Here is a 19,235-nt window from a genome sequence, read left to right as displayed (position 1 = left end):
CCTGCTGTCAGCATGCCAATTGCACGCTCCCTCAAATCTTGCGACATCTGTGGCATTGTGCTGTGTGATAAAAGTGCACCTTTCAGAGTGGCCTTTTATTGTGGGCAGTGTAAGGCACACCTGTGCACTAATCATGGTGTCTAATCAGCATCTTGATATGGCACACCTGTGAGGTGGGATGGATTATCTCAGCAAAGGAGAAGTGCTCACTATCACAGATTTAGAGTGGTTTGTGAACAATATTTGAGGGAAATGGTGATATTGTGTATGTGGAAAACGTTTTAGATGTTTGAGTTCATCTCATACAAAATGGGAGCAAAACCAAAAGTGTTGCGTTTATATTTTTGTTGAGTGTATATATATATATATATATATATATATATATATATATATATATACATATATACTGCTTGAGTACAAGAGAGACCCCTCTGAGAAGACACTTGCTGCACTTAGAAAGGCCAGAAGTGACAGCCAGAGGATCGCCCGACGCTGCGCCAACGACTACTGGCTGAACCTATGCCGCGGCATCCAACTCTCCGCCAACTGCGGCAACATCCATGGGATGTACGAGGGACTGAAGAAGGTGTTTGGTCCAAGCACCGTTAAGATCGCACCGCTGAAGTCTGCCTCAGGAGATATCATCACGGACCACGGCAAACAGATGGAGAGATGGGCGGAGCACTACCAGCAACTGTACTCACGGGAGAACATCGTCACTGATACAGCAGTCGAGTGCATCACCCCCCTGCCAGTCATGGATAAACTTGACACCCCACCCTCTTTTGAGGAACTCAGCAAAGCCATCAACACACTCGCCAGTGGCAAAGCTCCAGGTAGTGATGGCATTCAACCTGAAGTCATCAAGGCCGGCAAAAAGACTGTTCTCCTCGACCACCTCCATGAACTTCTGCTCCAGTGCTGGGAGGAAGGGTCAGTCCCACAGGACATGCGTGATGCCAACATCACAACGCTGTACAAAAACAAAGGAGACCGCAGTGGCTGTAATAACTACCATGGTATCTCCCTGCTCAGCATCGTCGGCAAGGTCTTTGCACGTGTGCTTCTGCTGGATAGATTCCAGCCGCTCGCGGAACGCGTTTACCCAGAGGCGCAATGCGGCTTCAGAGCAGGAAGGTCAACTGTAGACATGGTATTTTCACTACGACAGCTGCAGGAGAAGTGTCGTGAGCAGAGACAACCATTCTACCTCGCCTTCATTGACCTGACGAAGGCGTTCGACCCGGTCAGCAGGAGTGGCCTCTTCGCGCTACAAAGGATTGGATCCCCCCCAAGCTTCTGAGGAAGATAGTCTCCTTCCACCAAGACATGAGAGGTACTGTCAAGTACGACTGCTCATCTTCAGAACCCTTCCCCATCCTCAGCGGCGTGAAACAAGGATGTGTCCTTGCCCCGATGCTCTTCGGCACCTTCTTCTCTATCCTGCTGCAAAACGCCTTCGACCAGAGTGAAGACGGCATTTACCTCCACACTCGGAGTGATGGGAGCCTCTTCAATCTGGCCCGCCTGCGTGCCAAGACCAAAGTTTGCAAGGTCCTCCTCAGGGAGATGCTGCTCGCAGACAACGCTGCCCTTGCCGCACATTCTGAGGAAGCCCTTCAGCAACTCATAGATCGCTTCGCTCACACATGTAATGAGTTTGGACTAACTATAAGCCTCAAGAAAACTAACATCATGGGCCAAGACGTCAGCAGCATCCCCTGCATATCAATTGGTGACCACACACTGGAAGTGGTGGAGGACTTCACCTACCTGGGCTCCACCATAACCAGCATCCTCTCACTGGACACTGAGCTGAGTGTCGGCAAAGCAGCACAGCAACGGCCCGCCTGTCAAAGAGGGTGTGAACAACACCATGCTGACCACTAACACCAAGATGAGTGTATCAGGCCTGCGTTCTGGGTACGCTCCTCTACAGCAGTGAGTCATGGGCCCTGTACTCGCGCCAAGAGGGCAGACTGAATGCCTTCCACCTGTGCAGTATCAGAAAGATTCTGGGCATCACCTGACAGGACCGTGTCCCTAACAAGGACGTGCTTTCAGAGCAAAAATCCCAAGCATGTTTGCCCTCCTTTCCCTGAGACGTCTACATTGGCTCGGTCATGTCGTACGCATGCAGGATGGCCAAATTCCAAAAGACATTCTGTATGGCGAGCTAGCTACTAGCACCAGACCAACCGGCAGACCGTTTCTCAGGTTTAAGGATGTCTGTAAGAGAGACCTGAAACTTGGCAACATCCGCCCCGTCGACCTCGAATCCAAAGCTGCTGACCGAGACGCCTGGAGGATCACAGTGAAGAGCAGCGTTCAGCTGTGCGAGAGTAGAAGAGAGGACAAGTGGGTGGAGAAAAGACAACGCAGATGACAGAATGCAACATCAGTGGCAGTACCGGGAGAGGCTGATGCGAGATACACCTGCAGAAATTGCAACAGGATCTGCCGCTCCCAAATCGGCCTGTTCATCCACAGCAGGCACTGCCACTTAACCACAGATTGACTTTACCAGGTGCAAAGACTCCACTGTCTTCCGAGACAGACGGACGCTAACAACATTATATATATATATATATATATATATATATATATATATATATATATATATATATATATATATATATATATATATATATATATATATATATATATATAGCTTGGGTTCATACTGTTTGTAATGAAATAATAAATGGTTAAAACATTCCGAAAATAAACAAAACAATCTAATAAACAAAAAAGTGATGAATGGAAAATAGTATTATCCCTGAAGATATTAACAGTTTTAGGTGAAATCTTGCTTACATCTGAAATGTTTCTAATCATTGCTGTAAAAAGCTATACATTTTAAACTCTGGTAGTTTTTCATTGTGATGACAAGTTGATGATGTTATTCTGCTTTAAGATAATGACAAGATATTTTCCCGTAATGGGCATTTTCCTGATTAATGCAGTCCCCTTCATTACAGTAAGTGCTATGCAAGCCCTGACTCAGCCAATGTTTATTCTCTGAAGTGTGTAGGATGAGATTCCCCATTGATGCGATGCCAGTCCATTGACGGTTACTTCGTAACTGTAAATGGGTGCCAGCCAACACTGGCACCCATTTACAGTTGAATGGACTGCAACAATGCAGCTGAAGTATCACAAAGGCAGGTAGTCTGAAGCAAGCAGGTGTAATTGATCCTTGATCTATATATTGGTTGTTCAACTGCTATCCCACAGTCACGTGCTTGCCATTACTTCTCATCTCTAATGTTGTACAAAGTATAAGTATATGTGTTTTCAAAATGTACTCATATAAACAGTGCTTCCACAGTTACTTTGAAAAGTTACTTTATCAGTTACCTTTTAGTTACTTTATACAGTTAATTTATTAGGAGCTGCAGACAACTTCTAGCTAATCAGTAATATAAATAATCTAACTTGGTTACTCGAGATTGAGTAATCAGGAGCCCAGTTGGGTACAGCCCGAAAAGGCAATGTGGACCTTCCATCTCCACCCTGTGAGCTCACCACCCGCAGGGGGAACCGCTGGTGTCGGGTGTGCTGTCCCATGGCTGGCAGTGAACATCAGCGGACCAGACCCGGGCAGCAGGGACTAGCTCTAGGGGTGTGGAACATCACCTCGCCGTGGGGGACAGATCTGGAGCTTGTGCGGGAGGTGGAGCAATACCAGTTAGATCTGGTGGGCCTCGCCTCCATGCATAAAAGTTCTTAGCAACCACGGAGAAGGACTTTTGGTCACCAAGGTGGTTCTGGTGGACCATGAGGCACCTCAGGAGCGGATAAAGGGGAACCATCCAAGCTGTGTACAGTAAGGATGGGACTCTGTTGACCTCAGCTGAGGATGTAATCCACCGCTGGAAGGAACACTTTGAGGAACTCCTGCATGAGACCGGAGCACCCTCTATAGTCAGGGCAGAGCTGGAAGCTGATGGAGGATTATCATCAATTTCCCTGGTGGAAGTCAGTGAGGTAGTCAAACAACTCCACAGTGGCAAAGCCCTGGGGGTTGATGAGATCTGTCCAGAAATGTTAAAGGCTCTGGGTGTGGAGGTATTGTCTTGGATGACATCTCTTCAACATTGCGTTGAGCCCTGGGACAGTGCCTAAGGAGTGGTAAACTGGGGTGGTGGTCCCCATATTTAAAAAAGGGGATCAGAGAGTGTGTGCCAATTACAGGGGCATCCCACTACTCAGCCACCCTGGTCTACTCCAGGGTGCTACATGTGTTTTGTGGACTTGGAGAAGGCTTATAATTGCATATGATCTATCCCTGAGAGATAGGGTGAGAAGCTCGATCATCTGTGAGGAGCTTGGAGTAGAGCCGTTGCTCCTTCACATTGAAAAGAGCCAGCTGAGGTGGTTTGGGCATCTGGTAAGCCCCTAGGGAGTTGTTCCAGGCACATCCATCTGGTAGGAGACCCTGGGAAAGACCCAAGACTAGGTAGAGAGATTATATCTCCACACTGGCCTGTAAAGTCTTCAGGATCCCAGACGTGCGGAATTCCTCCGCACGTCTGTCTCAATGTGCCGAAAAAGTGCAGATGTCCACGTCTTCCGCAATTCCTGTGGAAGTCAGACGACGTCCCGGATCAACACAGCATCCAGTGTGGAAATGAACGGCACATTTCACTGTTACAGGAGTTTTTGTCATGGAAAGAGGAGCGGAGGAATTCCGCGCATCACGATGGAGCCGCATGGCGCAAAGCAATGCCATGATGAAGCCTCACAGGACATGTTCTGGCATGTCCAGCTCATGCACAATTTCTCGGATAGTCACACGACTGAAAAGCCACCGAAAGCTGTCTGAAAGCCATCTGAAAGCCGTCCTGTGAGACCAACATGGAGGTGCTTTTGTCCAGCGCCATGAGCGGCACGGTGGCGCATCCCTCTGCTTCTCTTTCCATGAAAAAAACTCCTGTAACAGTGGAATGTGCTGAAAAAGTCTTGATGTCCACGTCTTCTGCCATTTTTGTGGAAGTCAGACGATGTCCCGGATCAACAAAGCCTTCACGTTGGAAATGATCTGGTTGTTTCAGCGGGGTGTCAGCCTGTTGATCGGCGCTCAGAGCATGGCGCACTCTCAGACGCTGTGGGCGGTCTTTAAACTGGCTGGAGCACTCCTTAATCTGTGTAATCCCCATAAAATTGTCCCTGAAAGCCATCTGAATTTTCCGAATGGTGTCCACCTGGAGGTCTCTCACAGTTTCTGGAAAAATTTGATGCAGCAAAGCTCCAAATCGTTCAGACATTTATTCGCAATAAAAATCCGACAAGAGGGGTGGACCACTGCTCACACAAAGCCTGCTCACAGGCGAATGATGCAACCGACAGGCGTGAAAAAACTCACGCATGTGCACGAAAGTTCAAGCTTGGCTGATGCAATCACACGTGATTCAAATCCATATGGTTTTTGCAAAAAATAAAAAGGTCGGATACTTTTCTAACAGACCTCGTATAATGAGGAAAAAGATTGAATCATTTATATTAGAACTGATTAGATTAGATTAGATTAGATAGAACTTTATTAATCCCTTGGGAAGACTCCTTCAGGGAAATTGAGGTTCCAGCAGAATTGGACAGTTGCACCCAGAGTAAGAACACACAGAATATAAAAAATAAAAGTAAGAAACAATTTGCAAAAATTAAATACAAATATAAATAGCAGAATTACTGTCTTATTTTATTGTTTACTGGCTACAACTGCTCCTCTCCTTCCTGTCCTCTTTCTTCTTCTCTTTCTACTCATCCTCCCCCTGAGTGAGGAGTTGTACAGTCTGATGGTCTGAAGGACATAGGAGTTTTTCAGTCTGTTGGTCCTGCACTTGGGAAAGAGCAGCCTGTGGCTGAACAGGCTCCTCTGGTTGCTGATACCGGTGTGCAGAGGGTGACTGGCATCGTCCATAATATACAGCAGTTTGTCCAGTGTTCTCTTCTCTGCCACTGTCACCAGAGAGTCCAGGTTTATGCAAACCACAGAGCCGGCCTGCCTGATTAGTTTGTCCACCCTGGATGTGTCCTTCTTGGATGTGTTGCCCCACACCACAGTGTAAAAGAGGACACTGGCTACCACAGGCTGGTAGAACATTCACATGAGTTTCCTGCGGGTGTTAATTGACAGCAACCTCCTCAGAAAGTACAGCCTGCTCTGTCCCTTCCTATACAGGTGGTTGGTGAGGATTGTCCAGTCCAGTTTGCTGTCTAGCCACAACCTGAGGTACTTAATTGGAATCCACAGCCTTCACCTCAACTCCCTTCATCAGAACTGGTAATTCATTGCAAAGTCATTTATTGCAAAGGTAAAATGGTTTGCAAAGGTTTGAAATAGTACATGCTAGTCTTACATGTAATTATAGAGATTGAGTTGTGTGTCAATGCTTGGTTTGTGACATACCTGATAAAAATGTAATAATAATGTTTTTATCTATCATGGTATTCTGTGTACAAAGTGGCATGTGTGAATCTGGCTGTGATGATACTGTATGTTGTGTCATCTTTAGATAAGAGCTGGAGGAGGCAAAGCCTCCCATAATGGCATCATTCAACACACAGATGCCCAATTTCACTATCATTCCAGTTTTACAACCCACACATATGCTGTCACAGCCCACACTCAGTTGGCATCAAACTGTGGGACCAGAATGATCTCCTGTAAGCACTATTGCATATGAGAAACATGCTGGCTTTCAAACTGAAGTGATGTAACATCAAAACAAAATTCCAGAAACAGTAGAAGAATCATGTACTGTGGATAAATATCTATACTTCAGTCATGCATCAGACGTTTAAAAAAAGCAATGAATATGGTAAATGGACTGCATTTATATAGTGCTTTACCATGTGCATCAGATGCTCAAAGCACTTTACAAATAATGCCTCACATTCACCCCAGTGTGAGGGTGCTGCCATACACGGCGCTCACTACACACCGGGAACAACTAGGGGATTAAGGACCTTGCCCAAGGGCTCTTAGTGATTTTCCGGTCAGGCTGGGATTTGAACCAAGGATTCTTTGGTCTCAAGCCCAACGCTTTAACAACTAGACTATCACCTCCCCAACATCAAATATCAAAACAAAGGTTCAGTTTAGATGCATGTAGGAAAAGTCGAGGTACTTTTCCATACAAAAAGCTTTCTTCTGGACATGAATAATAAGTGCAGTCTTGTAGCTTGACACACTTAAAATTGTTAACCTTGTCTTAAATACTATGAAAATGGAGACCATCAAGTTTATATTCACTAATTTTATACACTGACTTATTCCAGCAGTCATAGGGCGAGAGGTTGGGTACACCCTAGACAGTCTACCAGTCTATCACAGGGCTATATGTAGACAGATAAACAAATTCACTCCTAGGGTCAATTTTACATCTCCAGTTCATCTAAGCTGCATATCTTTTACAGTGGGAGGAAGCCAGATCATGCAGAGGGAGAACACTGGGAGAACATGCAAACTCCACACAGAAAGGACCAGACAGGAAGCAATCCCAGTACCTTCTTGCTGTGAGTGCTAACCACTAAGCAATCATGTCCCTATTCCTGTGCAATATCACATCAATGTCAAGTAATTCAAATTTGTGCTAGCTCTCAATAATTGCATTATGTCTACCTTGACAGTGAGAGTTTCCTCTTTTGAGCAATCAAAAACACATTTTACAGGCCCCCGAAGTACAATAGAAACTCAGTGATAGGGTTAGTGGTTAAGACTGTTGCCTCACAGCACGAAGGCCATGGGATCGAGTCCCACCTGTGGCCTTTCTGTGTGGAGTTTGCATGTTCTCCCTGTGTTTGTGTGGGTTCCCTCTGGGTTCCTTCGACATCCAAAGACATGCAGGTTTAGTAAATTGGAAACTTGAAATTTTTTCATAGGTGTGTGTGAGGGTGTGAATGTGTTTGCCTGTCAATATGTGTCCCTAAGACAGACTGGCGTCCTGTCCAGGGTATACCCCACCTCATGTCCTTTGACTGTTGGGATAGGCTCTAATCAAGTCATCTAACCAAACTCTACCTATATGTGTGGCCATGTGACAGACTGGTACCCTGTCCAGGGTGTACCCCACCACTATAAGGACCACTGGGATAGGCTCCAGTCTCCCCCTCCCCACTCCTTCACACTGGGGTTCTGTTCTACAGCTCGACAACATTATCCCAGAAAGATTATGGCTCATCAATGAAAGATTTTGCCATCAATGACCTGTTTGTTGCTTTCTTTCATTAAATGCCCCTTTCTTGGCCTTCATCCATGGAGCCCTACATCATTTGGAGTTGAGCATAAGGTTCAGGCTGAAACTGTAACTGATGCAGCTTCAAAAATTACTGGATATCAGGAATTTTAGAACGGCTGAAGTCACTGTCTATCGCCGTAGTTGTTTTCCCCCAAGCAATCACACAATGCATTGCTCTCCGGGGCTCAGTGAACAGATCCATAGACACCATGTAAAACCAAAGCCCTACTGTTTGAGCAGATATACTGTGCTGGGTGTAAGCTGTTCTATATTTCTTGCTATTCATATCTGTCATCTTCAAAGAGAGGGTAAATGACCAAATCAATCACCTGTCAGGAATGGTGGCTTGTCTAAATGAGCTGTTACCCTCAAAATGTTTGCTTTAATCCTAGCAAACAATGTCTTTTTGGATTGTAGGAGGATATGGCTTTCAGCTGATTGAGCAGTTGTTAAGATAGATTTACTCTTTCTGCAAAGTGTTACAAATCATTTACTTAGGTCTACTACATGCCCATGCAAGATGCATATGTTGACAGTGACAAAGGGGATTGGCCATGTAAATGTTTTATTTTGTTGTACTTGTACTATAATGGCTTGACAGAGGACCGCAATGCAGAGAAAAACAATGGAGGTAGGTAAAATTCTGGTTTGTTACAGAAAACTGCAGCTGGCTTTGTGTGTACACACAATGGAAACAGTTTGTGAGGAACAGTTAAAAAGGCAAGGACAGACAACCCCACGGTCCTTGCCATATTGTGCTCTGGGCCGGCCGCAGCTCTGTGTGCAACTCCAGTCACAGTGGGCTTGGTAATCAAAATCGGTTTATGAGCCAATTATCCTTATTTGGAAGTAAATCCTTGCATTCTCTGAATGCACGCTCACATAGGATTGCACCATTTGCCAGGTCCTTGGACAACGCCACTGTTAGTGCCATTTTACGCATCACTTTGCGCATGCTTTTATATCCATCCATATGATTGCAAAAGTGGGTGTGTTAAATGTTCATCAGTGTGTCTCTGATGTGCATATCACTCTGACTCCTTGTTTTCACACTATTAACGGTTCCCAGCATCACCTTTACATGTCCACAATGGAACAATAGCTGCAAAAACATACATATGCCAGCCTGGATTGTTGCATGACGCACTGCACATTTCCATGGTCACGTCACTTTTGATACATTTGCATGTGGATGTGGAGACAGACGTATGCCAGGTTTTTGTACGTAAGCACGCTTTGCACATGAGGCCCTTGGGCACCAAATCGGAATAAGCACGCCAAACTCAGAAACCAAAGGAGGGCAGCCTGAGTTGATAACACAGAGGCAAACACAAAGAAACAAGGTGAGAGAATAGATGCAAAGCTATACAATCTGACTGAGAGATGGTGAATTTTGACAAATTAACCCTCTTGGGTCAGGAGTATTTTCCTTGAGTTTACCATACTTTCAGTTATTCCCATTTTAAGATACTTGTTTTTTGTTTGTTTAAAAAAAAAATAATACCCATGTTTTGCATATGAAAATGTTCACATCATTCTTCTTCACCTCTAAAGTCATCCTATGCTGTCTACCAACACTCTCTCATGCCACCACCTTACAGTCTCCACTTTCTTTTAGCTTGCATCTCCCACATAGAATGTAATCAACCTGTGTGCCCCATCTTCCACTCGTATAGGTCACCCTGTACTCCTCCCTCTTCTTAAAGTAGGTATTCACTACAGCCATTTCCATTCTTTTTGCAAACTCAACTACCATCTGTCCTTCTACATTCCTGTTCTTGATACCATATCTACCCATTGCTTCCTCATCACCTCTTTTCATTTCACCAACATGCCCATTGAGGTCTGCTCCTATCAACACTCTTTCATGCTTGGGCACATGCTCCACCACCTCATCTAACTCCCTCCAAAAGTCTTCTTTCTCCTTCATCTCGCAACCTACCTGTGGGTCATATGCACTGATGATATTTATCGTCACCCCTTCAATTTCCAACTTCACACTCATCACCCTGTCAGACACCCACTTAACCTCCAACACACTCTTAACATATGTACTCTTCCTTTAAAATTACACCAACACCATTTCTCTTCCTAGCCTCACCATGATACAACAACTTCAACCCATCTCCTATGCTCCTGCTTTTACTTCCCTTCCATCATATCAGCCAAATCTCTGCCTTTACCAGTCCTCCTGCCAACATTCAATTGCCGATTCTCACTTCCACTGTTCTTGTTTTCCTCTTCTCCCGCTGTCTGTGGACACATTCTCCTGCTCTTCTTCTTCACCCAGCAGTTGCCCAATTTCCAATGGCACCCTGTTGGGCAACTGCACCAGTGACAGTTGTTGTTAACCCGGGTCTCGACCGAACGGTCCGCCCTGTCTTCACTGCACATGTGTCATTTCTGTGTGTCAGCCGCAGTTCACTGATTATCACCTCGTTTCTGCTTAAAACTGCACTCCAGTCATCATCTATCTCAGCAACAGATATCTGAAGCTTTTGTACAATAATCATTTCCACATAAATTCAGCATTATTTCATAATAAAAGACAGAGGAAGCATTCAGAACGCAACAGCCAGACAAGCTGCTAGCTGCTGCATTCGCTGCATTTTGGCTGCAGCTAAAATAAATCCTCAGGTTCTGGAGCCAGTTGACAGTAAAGACATGTTAAAGAACTTAGAAAAAGAGATGAAGTCAAGCAGAACCCAAGATTCTGAGTTGAACAGATGTTCAAAAAGTACCTTAATGCTATCTGTTGTAAACCATCCTTTAGGTGTGGATCAAAGATTATTTCCAAGTTCTAGGTGCCTCATGTTTAAATGAGTTTGGACCAGTACTCTGGATTTTATGAAGCATGCTCTTGTACTGAACTGTGGTTTATGAAGCTTCTGGCAGAATCTGACCTCTCCATTGTAATTAGGGGGAATTCAGCTGGCTGACTTCATTGCCTCTTTCACATGGTATTTGGTTTGCTTGACATTAAGCAGGTATAATCTCTACTCCCAAAGGTAGATCACTGAGAGTTTCTGCTTTCACTTTCAGCTTTGGTATTATGTCTGAGGCTTTGATGTTCTTTTCAAGGTCATGCCTTTATCAAGCACAAACGACAATGAGCTCAAATTTGCTGATTACATATGAGAAAAGAAATGCCAAAATGGATGGCTTGTTTGAGTTGGAGGCACATCATTGCTAAATAAGTTAGAAAAGAGACGGGAACTGGAGTATGTGGTTTGCTTTGAAAGCATTTCTGCACAAAATCCATCGGATTTAAGTTTTTTCCTCAATCCTTTTTGTGAGAAAAACAAACCTGAGTCAAAAAGCTGTCATGCATAAATGCTTCAACATAAACATGCTTACAGAAAATGTGTGCCGATGCCAAAATATTAATCAGTTTTGGGATGTACTTACAGTATTATGCATATCTCTATCAAACAAAATCTCCCTATCATTATACAACAGCTGCCATTAACATTAGCTGTTCCCCTGGCAGAATGCTGATGCCCTGAAACTTCCACAAACACTTTATTATTGTAGAGAGCAACTTTGTTTTAAAGTTGCTTTCTGCCGCTGTTCTGTGGAAAACAACAACGACAACAACAACGAAACAGTGGTGCACCCTTTCCAGAAGAGCAACTCATTTGTTGGAAGAGAATCACCATGGCTACGCCCAGTGGTGGGCACAGCTAACCAAAAAGTTAGCTTCGATACAGATTACTCTGTCAGCTTCTGATAAACCAGTTTCACTTTAAGCGCCGCAGGGGCTGCTGGGTAAATTCAAGGATCACAAACACAAAGAACACATGAAAAATTAATCAATCAAAAATAAAACCCCAAACACTGTCATTATCTTTCAAAAGCAGTAAAACACAGTATTAGAAGTCACAGTTTATCTCAGTATTAGATACACCATCATTTACGAGCTAAAAGCTGCCGTTTTTTTCACACGCTTTGAACCATGCGGCTTAAACAACCAAAATACATCGATTAATGCATTGATTGGCAGAGTAAAATACACGTAGTAAATATAAATTCTTACATCTTAATTCTTAATTATTCTTAGTTTCAGTGGGATTCATCTGAATAAATAATCCACATAAAGCATCCTTTTTAAAAATCCAAAACAGTGTCTAAACGTGAAGAAAAGTCCCTCCCACTGCACACACAGCTGTGCCATGAGAGCTCCTCCCCCCACAAAGTCTTGGCAATTAAATTACAGCCACAAAGAAATAAAATAAAATAATGTTAAAATGAGTCTGTTTTGTTTTTGTGTCGAGTGGATAAGTCACTGTAACGTTCAAAGTGAACCTGAACTGCACTACCCACAATGCTCCCTGCATCGAGCGGCCCATGGAAATAGAGACTGGAATGGATGTCACGTGACTAGCAGTGCGCCACATGGCGGCCATTACTAAGGGTGGAGCTAGCGCCTTGAGCCTGTTAAACAGAAGCGAAATGAGGGGGAAAAAAGGCAGCCAGTGCTTCACCATCAACTGCACCAACTACAAAAACAAATTCTCGAATACTAAAATGAACTGTACAAGAGCCTTAATGTAATTATGTAAAACAAATGTCTATTTTAAAGTCATTATTGTTATATGGCTGGGGGGGCCTGGCTGCCGGTTTGTTTCTGTCTTTTGGTTTTCCTCCCAGGTGGCGTGCGTTTGGGACTGAGTGGCTGTGTTGCTGAGGCTGTCAGGACCTCACCCTGATTACCTGCGACTCGTCAGGACTCACAGCTGTGGTGCATCTGGATGGATTGGAACATGTTGGCATTTAAGACTGGAGTGCACAGTGTGTATTTGCCAGAGACTCGACCTTGTGACCAGACGGGTGAGATCGTCGTCTCGGGAGCCATCTCATCAGCAGCGGATGCTGAGAACGTCCAGGTTTGATGCACAGTCTGTGAAAGAGGAGGGGGTGAGGTTTCACGCTCGTCAGCGCACTTCCTGAGGTACGTTAGATTTTGTGACTAACAGTTATACAGTCAGTAAATGTGGTGTCCCTCACACCTTATTGTATTGAGCTGTTTGTTAGTCATGTATCAGCTTCCACTGCAGTGGAGTTTTGTGAACTGGATGTTCCATGCCTGCAGGTTGGGAAGCTGATCAGTAATCAAGCCAGGAAGTGTTTGCTGTTTGTACACCTTTAAGTGTTCTGTGTGTAGAGTGTGGACTCACATAATGGTTCCTTCTTTCACAGACTCGGTTGTTGCGGCCACCTGGGGGGTGTCGGCGGGGTCCTTGGGTCCGAAACAGCTTCTGGCTCCGGACCGTTAGCGCTGCTGGGAGCGCACCACGCCAGGCCGCACCTTTTTGTTATTATATTATCACTGTTATGTATTAAATTCAGTTAGCCTTTGAACCGTGCTCTGCTTATTTCATACTGGGTCCTTCAAATGCTGGTCGGTTCTCCGAGCTGCGTCCGACACATAACAGTAGTCTCTGGCCAAACATCACGGACCCAGCGGTAGCAGAGACGGTAACGCGCCGGGAAGGTGGCAGCAGACGTTCAGTGGTTATCCGGATCAGTTGCGGGGCTCTCCGCCCGGAAGGTGCGTGTTTGAGAACCCATTACTGGCTACTGATTTGTGCTCTCTTGCAGCCGTGTTCCTGTGTTGTGCCTTATCCGTGGGTCGTGGTGGAGTGTGACTGGCGACGGCTTCGCGTCACGCTCCGACCGGATAAGAGGTTTAAACGGGAGCTGCAAGAGTGCGTTTGTAATGGGTTCACGCGCACGGCGGAGCTCTGTTAGCACGGGTCGCTGGGCTTCCTGTGTTACAGTCGTAGCCCCGTTTCCCCGGATAAAGGTAACTACTGCGTCTGTTGTATCAGCTCCGGCGTTATTTAGTTGAGCACATTTTGGTTGTGTGTTGCACTCAGCTGCGCACACAAAAGCAGCTCGTTTGTTTTTTTCTGTCGCCAAAGGGGTTTTTTCATTTTTAGCACTCTGGCTCCCCCTTGTGGTGACTGAATCACGTTACCGTCAAGCTCTTGAGTAGGAACAGGTGTGTTCCATTTGGTTGGGCTTGACGGTATAACTCACTGATTTGTTTTGTGTTAGTTCATTTTGTGTGGGTGTTTTTTGAGTTTGTTTTTGTGTGGGATTTTATATTTTGTTTTCCACTATTTGTCTGGGGTTGTGACCCGGCAGCTTGTCTGAAAAAAAAAGACGAAAAAAAAAAAAAAAACAGGGGACCCAAACAACTGTGTGTTGGTCTGTTTGTTTTTCCTTTTATTTTTTTTTGTTTCACTTCCCCAGGGTTAGATGGAACGGTCCCCTGGGGGGTGATGGGGTGGTACTTGGGTTGTTTTTTCTCTTTTTGTTTTTTGTTATGCCCTCTCTTCTCCTCCGACTCCAGCCGGGTGTGCCGTGGTGTCGGCATTGCTGGAGGGGTGCAGTTGGGTTGTGCTGGGCGTTTCCCAGATAGCCTCTGCACCCGGGAGGGGAGGGGGGGGGTTGGGGTATCTTTTTGTTTCCCCCCCCCAGTTTCCGCCCTCAGGGTTTGACTGTGGTGTCCTCTGGGGGGGGAAAGGGCTGTAGGCCCATCTAGCCATGGACGGCCGGGGCTGGGTCCATTGGTCATGAGGGGAGGCGTCTCCTGGGGTTGACGAGTGGTCCTCTGGGAGGCGCTGGTAGTCCCCGTGGGTGACGTTGGATCCCAGAGGGACCTCGGTCGTGGTTATTACTCCTGGAGCTGGCGGGAGGCCCTTTGGGGGGTGTTGGTCCCTACATGTCGTTTGGGGGGGAGGAGGGGGGTGTTGTAGCATTTTTGTTTGTGAGCTCAAGTTTGGGTTTTTGTTTTCTCCCCTTCCCTGGGGTCTGATGGAACGGTCCTCTGGGGGGGGGGGGGGGGGGGGGGGGGGGGTTAGTATTTTTGTTTGTAGGCTTGGGTTTGGGTTGTTTTTCCTTTCTCCCCTTCCCTGGGGTTTGATGGGACGGTCCCCTGGGGAGGGGGGGTGTTTTGGTTGTTTGTGTTTTGTTTTATGACTAATTACACATGTTTGGATAAAGGCTGACCGCACAGGTGTAGGAACTCCTGGCCACACCTGTGCTAAGAGACTGTCAGAAACAAGGGCAAAGATGCAGCCAGTTCAACCAGTCTGTTGGAGGATGAACGCGGACACGGTTTCCAGCCATGGTCCCTGGAGGGGGGTGTTTCTCCTGGGCCAGGTGTGTGTGGTCGCCGGGAGGCTTCCCGTGAGGGTGGGGTACTGTTATATGGCTGGGGGGGCCTGGCTGCCGGTTTGTTTCTCTTTTGGTTTTCCTCCCAGGTGGCGTGCGTTTGGGACTGAGTGGCTGTGTTGCTGAGGCTGTCAGGACCTCACCCTGATTACCTGCGACTCGTCAGGACTCACAGCTGTGGTGCATCTGGATGGATTGGAACATGTTGGCATTTAAGACTGGAGTGCACAGTGTGTATTTGCCAGAGACTCGACCTTGTGACCAGACGGGTGAGATCGTCGTCTCGGGAGCCATCTCATCAGCAGCGGATGCTGAGAACGTCCAGGTTTGATGCACAGTCTGTGAAAGAGGAGGGGGTGAGGTTTCACGCTCGTCAGCGCACTTCCTGAGGTACGTTAGATTTTGTGACTAACAGTTATACAGTCAGTAAATGTGGTGTCCCTCACACCTTATTGTATTGAGCTGTTTGTTAGTCATGTATCAGCTTCCACTGCAGTGGAGTTTTGTGAACTGGATGTTCCATGCCTGCAGGTTGGGAAGCTGATCAGTAATCAAGCCAGGAAGTGTTTGCTGTTTGTACACCTTTAAGTGTTCTGTGTGTAGAGTGTGGACTCACATAATGGTTCCTTCTTTCACAGACTCGGTTGTTGCGGCCACCTGGGGGGTGTCGGCGGGGTCCTTGGGTCCGAAACAGCTTCTGGCTCCGGACCGTTAGCGCTGCTGGGAGCGCACCACGCCAGGCCGCACCTTTTTGTTATTACATTATCACTGTTATGTATTAAATTCAGTTAGCCTTTGAACCGTGCTCTGCTTATTTCATACTGGGTCCTTCAAACGCTGGTCGGTTCTCCGAGCTGCGTCCGACACATAACAATTATGTCGCAATTTAATATCGATACACTGAGACTATAACTCAACGCCATAAGTTCTTTTCATTAAGCTGCGTTCACATGCATACAAATATGGAAACAAAAATGTTTATATATATATATATATACTTGCAGTTGTTGTTTAATATGATATGTACATGGTGGTCACAGGCGGCATTTAAATTTTAACAGTGTGTTTGGGGGGGATGGAGGAGGTACTTTTTACCATGACTGAGGATCAAAAGTCAGAAATTCTGAATGGCTTTATATCTGCTTGGAATAAAATGTTAGTAAAAATCATATATATGTTGTTGTCATTAAAAGACTAGCAATAATATTACAGTGGAAAAAGCAGCAAGGTAAATGACCACAATGGCAAAGCATACTTCAGATTTATATTTTAATACATAAGGATTTTTTATCCAGGCATGTATGGGTTCGTTAGAGCTTTTAATCAGCTTGAATACAACTTACAAGGCTTCATTTATAAAAATCCATTGAGAATTATGATGACAGAAAAAAAAACATCACAGTAAATGAACAGAATGGCAATGTTTCCCCAAATTTCCACATTTTACATAAAACATTTTTTTTCCTACCCAGACATGTATGGGTTCATTAGAAAGAGCAATTAAAGGGCTTTAAAACAAGCCTATGTTTATTAAAATCTGTTAACAAATAGCGATAACAGAGAGAAAAGAGCACAGTTTGTCATAATTTCCCCAAAATTCTGCATTTTAAATAAAATGTTTTTTTTCACCCACACATGCATAGGTTCATTGGGAAGAGCTTTCAAATGGCTTTAAAACAAGCCTACATTTATTAAAATCCATTAAGAAATAGCGACGCTAGTGCAAAAAAAGCAGTCAGTTTATTATTGATGGTCTGCACATCTCCACCCTTAGTAATGGCGCCTTCCTGTCCTGAGCGATGCTAATAGATTGAGGTGCGCACGTCCATTCCAGGTCTATATTTCCATGGAGCGGCCAGCCACGTTTTGCGCTTAATGATGATGTCATGAGCAAGCGACAGGCAGCCAGTCTGCTACAAGCATACAACAAACAGCACATACATAAACCTACTCTTTGGCCTCCCTCTTCTCCTCCTGCCTGGTGGCGCCATCCTCAGCATCCTTCTCCCTATATACCCTGGGTCCCTCCTCTGCACATGTCCAAACCATCTCAATCTCGCCTATCTGACTTTGTCTGCAAACCATCCCAACTGAGCTGTCCCTCTGATATGTTCACTCCTAATCTTGTCCATTCTTGTCACTCCCAAAGAGAATCTCAACATCTTCAGCTCCGCCACCTCCAGCTCTGCCTCCTGTCTTTTTGTTAGTGCCACCGTCTCTAAACCGTCTGACATAGCTGGTCTCACTACTGTCTTGTAAACTTTCCCCTTTGCTCTTGCTGATATTCTTTGGTCACAAATCACTCCTGCCACCTCTCTCCACCCACTCCACCCTGCCTGCACTCTTCTTCACCTCTCTACCACACTCTCCATTACTTTGAACAGTTGACCCCTAATATTTAAACTCATCAACCATCATCAAATCAAGTCAATTTTATTTATATAGCGCCAAATCACAACAAACAGTTGCCCCAAGGCGCTTTATATTGTAAGGCAAGGCCATACAATAATTACGGAAAAACCCCAACGGTCAAAACGACCCCCTGAGAGCAAGCACTTGGCAACAGTGGGAAGGAAAAACTCCTTTTTAACAGGAAGAAACCTCCAGCAGAACCAGGCTCAGGGAGGGGCAGTCTTCTGCTGGGACTGGATGGGGCTGAGGGAGAGAACCAGGAAAAAGACATGCTGTGGAGGGGACCAGAGATCAATCACTAATGATTAAATGCAGAGTGGTGCATACAGAGCAAAAAGAGAAAGAAACACTCAGTGCATCATGGGAACCCCCCAGCAGTCTAAGTCTATAGCAGCATAACTAAGGGATGGTTCAGGGTCACCTGATCCAGCCCTAACTATAAGCTTTAGCAAAAAGGAAAGTTTTAAGCCTAATCTTAAAAGTAGAGAGGGTGTCTGGCTCCCTGATCTGAATTGGAAGCTGGTTCCACAGGAGAGGAGCCTGAAAGCTGAAGGCTCTGCCTCCCATTCTGCTCTTACAAACCCTAGGAACTACAAGTAAACCTGCAGTCTGAGAGCGAAGCGCTCTATTGGGGTGATATGGTACTATGAGGTCCCTAAGATAAGATGGGACCTGATTATTCAACACCTTATAAGTAAGAAGAAGAATTTTAAATTCTATTCTAGAATTAACAGGAAGCCAATGAAGAGAGGGTGAGATATGCTCTCTCCTTCTAGTCCCTGTCAGTACTCTAGCTGCAGCATTTTGAATTAACTGAAGGCTTTTCAGGGAACTTCTAGGACAACCTGATAATAATGAATTACAATAGTCCAGCCTAGAGGAAATACATGCATGAATTAGTTTTTCAGCATCACTCTGAGACAAGACCTTTCTAATTTTAGAGATTTGCTCAAATGCAAAAAAGCAGTCCTACATATTTGTTTAATATGTGCATTGAATGACATATCAATCAATCAATCAATCAATTTTTTTATATAGCGCCAAATCACAACAAACAGTTGCCCCAAGGCGCTTTATATTGTAAGGCAAGGCCATACAATAATTATGTAAAACCCCAACGGTCAAAACGACCCCCTGTGAGCAAGCACTTGGCTACAGTGGGAAGGAAAAACTCCCTTTTAACAGGAAGAAACCTCCAGCAGAACCAGGCTCAGGGAGGGGCAGTCTTCTGCTGGGACTGGTTGGGGCTGAGGGAGAGAACCAGGAAAAAGACATGCTGTGGAGGGGAGCAGAGATCGATCACTAATGATTAAATGCAGAGTGGTGCATACAGAGCAAAAAGAGAAAGAAACAGTGCATCATGGGAACCCCCCAGCAGTCTACGTCTATAGCAGCATA

Source organism: Thalassophryne amazonica, chromosome 9, assembly GCF_902500255.1.
Source record: "Thalassophryne amazonica chromosome 9, fThaAma1.1, whole genome shotgun sequence".
NCBI classification, from domain to species: domain Eukaryota; kingdom Metazoa; phylum Chordata; class Actinopteri; order Batrachoidiformes; family Batrachoididae; genus Thalassophryne; species Thalassophryne amazonica.
The sequence above is the reverse complement of the archived record's forward strand: the minus strand, read 5'-3'. Positions refer to the sequence as shown.